This window comes from Electrophorus electricus, chromosome 14 (genome assembly GCF_041902795.1).
Source record: "Electrophorus electricus isolate QZ-2024a chromosome 14, ASM4190279v1, whole genome shotgun sequence".
Lineage (NCBI taxonomy): Eukaryota > Metazoa > Chordata > Actinopteri > Gymnotiformes > Gymnotidae > Electrophorus > Electrophorus electricus.
In genome coordinates this window covers 9,574,218-9,580,000 of record NC_137510.1, presented here as the reverse complement: position 1 = coordinate 9,580,000, position 5,783 = coordinate 9,574,218, and the positions used below count along the sequence as shown (strand labels likewise).

Genomic DNA, 5,783 nt, shown 5'->3' with positions numbered 1-5,783 from the left:
GTGATTGCTATCATTTTCTGTTTCTTTTCTTCACCATACCACACACACACACACACACACACACACACACACACACACACACACCTACACTTTTTTCCTCCTTCAGAAAAGCTGCGTGGTTGTTGTCTGTTTGGGTTTGCTTTGTTCTGTTGATGTTTTTTTCCCTCTCTGTTGTTGCTCCTTATCTCAGGAGATGTTCAGTGGCCTGTCATAACTTGTTTATCTGATTTGTGCATTAGAGAGAGAGAGAGAGAGAGAGAGAGAGAGAGAGAGAGAGAAAGAGAGAGAGAGAGAGAGAGGGAGAGAGAGAGAGAGAGAGAGAGAGAGAGAGTATTCTGACAGACCCATAATAAGCTCCTTCTCAGTCCAGTCCCCAGCATGACTGGTTCTCACAGTCCAAGCTAGTTGGTCTACCACAACCAGTTCATCTATGACCATCCTTAAACAATATAAAACCCTCTAGTAGCCAAGCACTAGTGTTCTCTTCCCATCTCCATGTTTGAATAACAGGTGCAGGTGGGTGTAGTTTGGTGTAGGGTAGTGATTTAAGGCCAAAACTGGGTTCTCCTTGTGTTCGCCCTGCTATAAAACCCCTCAGCACAGGAAGCCCTGTAACTAATGTACCTAATGAGTTAAATCAGGGGTGTTAGAGTCCCACAGTGCCCGTAAGCAGCTGCGCAGTGAGCAGTGTTTAATTACAGCTGCAAAAGGGGATGATGATGTGCACACCAGACTTTCTCAAAGCCTTTGACTTTTCTTCCGTGCATGGCCGTGTGTTTGCATTAAAGATCCTACCACACTGGTCAAACAGATGGCCACACATGAATGTTGGCGGTTGACTTTAGAATGTTCAGACGAAGAACAGACAGCGAGCATGGGGTAGAACAGTGCAGATTTCCCAGCAGTCACGCGCAGATATACACAGGTGGGTGTGTTGGTGCTCGGTGCTGTTTGATTGGTGGGAGAGGTCTCCGTGGGGTATCGTGGAGTTCAGCGATTGACCTCCCCGACCCCTGGAACTGACTGAGAAGTGAGCTGCAGAGGGCTTATGGTGATAAGCCCATTTGCTTAGTGAATCAGACGAACCTTCTTTTCGTCTAGACGGATGAAGGAATATCCTCTTACTCTAAGAAAAAAAAAAAAAAACATCAGGAGAGCGACAGCTTTGTACTTAATTCAGCAGGTGATGCCAAGATATAAAGTATATACACTGACAACAGCATCAACAGACTTATACCTTAAACAGACACACAACAACCATCTTGAATAGTATAACATGTAACAGCAGTCAGTGACAGTAACTGTCAGTTGCTTAAAAGTGATAAATGATGTTCTCCACCAAATTATGGAAAGGTACTGTTTTTTTGCTAATATATTTTTTTCTATTTGATATTACATTTGTACAAGTTCTCTGTTTTTTCAAGTGTTAGAGATGAGAAGCAGCTTTTTAAGAGGAAAATGTATTTTTAATCCATGTGTCATGAAGAATTGTATAGCTGAAGCAGTTTTACAGATATTTATTGATGTGTATAAGGACAGGTTGGCTGTGCTATGGTAGTGATCTTATTGTATTTTCTAATCTTTCATTTAGTCCGCAGTTTAGAGCCATAGCCACTAGATGGCAGCAGCATTAATGGATGAGTATCACACGTCCTCTGATTACCTCCAACCTCTTTTTCTCATCCAGTCTTTTCCATTAACCAGGCGGGCTGATTCTCTTTAAATACCAACCACTGACTTCAGTCTGTTCCTGTGCATCTGTAGCAATACAACGCAGTAGTTTCTTTCTTATTCATTTTGTTTTGTTTTTGTTTTTGTTTTGTTTTTTTGTTTTTTTAAAAGGAAATTAAAGTTTTTACATTCAAACAAAACACACAAAGCAGTGCAGGTGCAGGCCACACCAGTAGAATTATAAATACGGTTCCTCACTCTCAGCTCTCCGCTCCTCTGAACCTGATGACTCGGGGGGTAATTTGGGCACCTTCTCCCTCTGCTGCTGCCAGGTGTAGAAGGGCCGAGCTGCGTCTGAAATGGGGAGAAGTGGGGAGGGTGGAGGTCAGTACCCTGAGCAGATTGCAGTTTACCTTTCTCCCTGCTTTGTATGCTGTTTCCCGTGTCAACACTATGGCCCTCAATCCAACAGCAGGTTCCAGCACTGGTTTTCTCGGCTTTCATTGCGGTAATCTATTCTCACCCCACTAATCTGTCTACACTTCTGTCTTCCAGAGGGACAGATTCTGGAGGTTTTAACAGGCCTTCATAACAATGGTTAGATATTAAAATCCATCGTAATCTATCCACCATTTCTCCACTTTTCTCTCTCTCTCTCTCTCTCTCTCTCTCTCTCTCTCCGCCCCTCTGTCTTCCTCTCTCCATGTCAGTCTCTCTCTCTCTCTCTCTCTCTCTCTCTCTCTCTCTCTCTCTCTCTCTCTCTCTCTCTCTCTCCGCCCCTCTGTCTTCCTCTCTCCATGTCAGTCTCTCTCTCTCTCTCTCTCTCTCTCTCTCTCTCTCTCTCTCTCTCTCTCACTTTTTGCATGACCTCCCTCCTTTATAATCATGGCTGACAAAGTTCACGCCTACGAGAAAAAAAACAGTTGTGCTTGAATAGAGAAATACTGTTTAGTGGGAGAAATGTAGCGTTAACCTCAGCAGAACTCCACATTCAATATCATGCTTTCTTTCCCCCTGTGTATTAGTACATTTGTGACATTTCAGCAGCCCTGTCGGAGACTCGGAAGGTTCCAGAAAGCCATGTTTATATGTAAGGGACCTTGGAGAAGAAGAATTCCTTTAGTACTCTGAATAGAGAGACAGATGATCTTTTGTTCACCCTAGCCAAAGATGTGAGCGTGCTTGACTCTGAGTCTCTCATCGCCACGGAAACGAGCCACAATGGCCTGTCCTGTTGGAGTGCAATTCTGTTTTTTTTTTTTTTTCCCACACTGAAAAACTGCTGTATCATACTGTACATATGTAGATAGGACACAATAAAAAGGTATATTGCTTCTTTGTACAAATTTGTGTGCAAATGTATTAAATGTATCCCCCCAATCTTTGCATGAGTAAGCTGCTTATGGAACAGTGTCTATGGGTCTTTGTGACACTGGACTGTGACACTCAGGTCCTGAAGTCTAACTATTCAGCAGAGCTCAGTGTCTCCCCGCTCTACAACACTCAGCTGATGAGCTGAATCAGAAAAATCCCTAAATTCTACAGTACTGTGAACCTCCAGTGCCAGACTGTGCCAGCCCTGCTGTAAATACTTAAATGGTTCCTGAGTAGAATTTCACATTAAATTGTCACAAGACATTAAGAATATCAGCTTGTGTGTTGAGAAGTATAGATTTCCTATTTAGATATCAGGACAAACCACGTGGCTAAGTGTCTTACACAGTTAGTGAAAGGTGACTTACAGAGTTTCAGAAAGCAAGATCAAGACTATAACTTTTGTATCTGTACTTGCATACTCGGAATGCATACTTGGTGGAACTAAGAACACCTGCAAAAACTAAAAACATATCCAAAGACATGACACACTGCTACATAAGCAAATGATAGGACTGTTTCATGTGTGCCTATAAACTGAAAGATAAGCATTCCCATCCATTTCTGAACGTAACAGGAATTAGTTTCTTTTCTTTGGTTCTTTTCTTAGTGCACAGGCTAACAGGAGGTGCATGGGATTGATTACAAGTAAACTTTACCTGATCATTTAGCACGAATAGCTTCTTTAGAAACACCAATGAAGACGATGGTGATAAATGTTCGGGGACTCATTCAGAGGTTTCGAGCCCTTGATGCTTTAAGAAAATAAACTTTTTTTGTGTGTGTGCTAGCGAGCATGCACTGTCATAGTGTCCATGGAAATGTTTGTGAATTTTAGTGAAAGAGCAGCCCAACCTGCAAAGAACCTGTCATGAAGAATGACAGACATGCACACGTCATAAACACTGGCTCTACAGTCCATGCTAGAGCAGCATATTTCATTCATACGGTACCCTTGGAAGGGAGAGGAAAGACCGCTATACCTAGACTGTCCAGGTGTTACTGCCTCCCACCTGGGGATAAGACACGTAACGCCTCTAGCTCAGTCACGCTGTGGTTCTAGAGCCCTCACTCAACTGTACTTACCCTATAGGATAATAATAGAGACTCTATGATCCACAGTCATGTATATGGCTCGGTAGGTCATGGGGTCGATCCCAGCTGATTGCTTCTGCTACTATAGTCTTGAAGTGGCATTTAACCTCAGGCCTCTCTGAGGGAGCTGTTCCTGTAGTACTCTGTAAGAGCAATGCATAAGGTGTTAAAATTGAAAACATTTTTATGGTAATGACAAAAGTTGAAGAGCAGCCTCTCCTGCAGATTACCATCACCCAGACGTGTATCAGATGTTTGGCTTTGCCTTCTGAGTGAGTCGTGTTCGGCGCTGAGCAGATAGACAGGCGTATGTTCACCTGCGTCTGCTCTGCTGTGCAGCATGCCAAGCCTGGCAGTGCACTTACTGAGGTCTTATCAGAACTCACCCTTGACAAACTCTCACAGCCCCCATCTGTTGCAATGGCATAGAAGTTTCTGTCAACTTTAATAGTCAGGACCAAGTTGTGCTCCCGTGTGAGTGTGTATAAAATAGAAATACAGTTTCTCTACTATCTGATAACCACATGTAATGGATTTGAGCATGAAGCCCATAGCAGATCCATGATATGGCTCTCTCCTGGTGTGTGAGGCTGCAGCTTCACTGCCTGTGTGTGTAACACAGGCTGTTTCATGCACAACATACCCAGCCTGCTAACTTTTATATTTAGTGTTTATCCCGATTCAGGGGTGCATTGCACAGTGGATTATGGGTAAAAGCAGCTCTGCTTGTGCAGCTTATATGCAAATTAATTAAGAATGAGAATTTTAGTGGTGATTGGACTCTTTAAATAAGTTTAGATATCATTTTTTGGGAAAGTGATTCTCTTGACAGGGCCAATGGAAGAAAGCCTGACCGAGTGTCTAGCCCACAGCTACCCAGCTGCAGGTGTATATAGCCAGACGGCAGAGAGAGAGAGAGAGAGAGAGAGAGAGAGAGAGAGAGCGAGAGCGAGAGCAAGCAAGCGAGCGAGCCAGACTCTTCTTCCGGCTAAATGTTTTCTGAAACATTAAATTCTAAAGTTTATGAATATGATAACACAATTTCACAAAATAACATGGCAAAACTCCAAATGATTAATTGAATATTATTCTAAAAATATTAATTAAATAACAACACTAATAAAATATTATTTTAATTTAAAAAATGAAGCAATAACTAAATATATTCCAGCCTAACCAAATATGTTTCTAAACTGGATTTTAACATACCAATAGAGCTTGTATTGCCAATGGTTTCTGGGACACTGTTCCAGAGCTTAACTCTGGCACTGCTGTACTGTTTAGTAAACACAGGCCCACTGATAACTTTACACAGTGCTGCTATGGCCAGCGAAGAATATAAACCAGTGGGGAACGGTTAGCAGTTAGTATCTCCATATCTGCATATTGCTAAGTGCATCTCTGTAGTGTTGGGCCCCCTTTTCATTCATTGTTAGAATTCTAAGCTTTCTGGATGATATTCCTTTAATTCAAAGAGAGAAATGTGAGACTCAAGGAAATACGAGGCGCAGCTGAACCGCGAGTGATAAATAATAAGCTAGACGCGCCTCTGCAGACCTTATCACAGCAGTTTGGAAGATTGAGCCATCATCAGGATCACACGACCCTACGTGCTGGCGTTCGCCTCATGCATACCCCACCTC

General features: G+C 42.7%; 1 protein-coding gene across 4 annotated transcripts in view; it reads left to right on the top strand.

Annotated features, from left to right (window-relative positions):
- The window catches only part of vav3a (vav 3 guanine nucleotide exchange factor a), a 76,282-nt gene extending 75,951 nt beyond the window's left edge, over nucleotides 1-331 (top strand). For all 4 annotated transcript variants that reach the window (XM_027013280.3, XM_027013279.3, XM_027013281.3 and 1 more), the window contains one exon: nucleotides 1-331. This exon is cut by the window's left edge and continues 719 nt beyond it. The gene's annotated coding sequence lies outside the window, so the exon portion shown is untranslated.
- The last annotated feature ends 5,452 nt before the right edge of the window (nucleotides 332-5,783 follow it).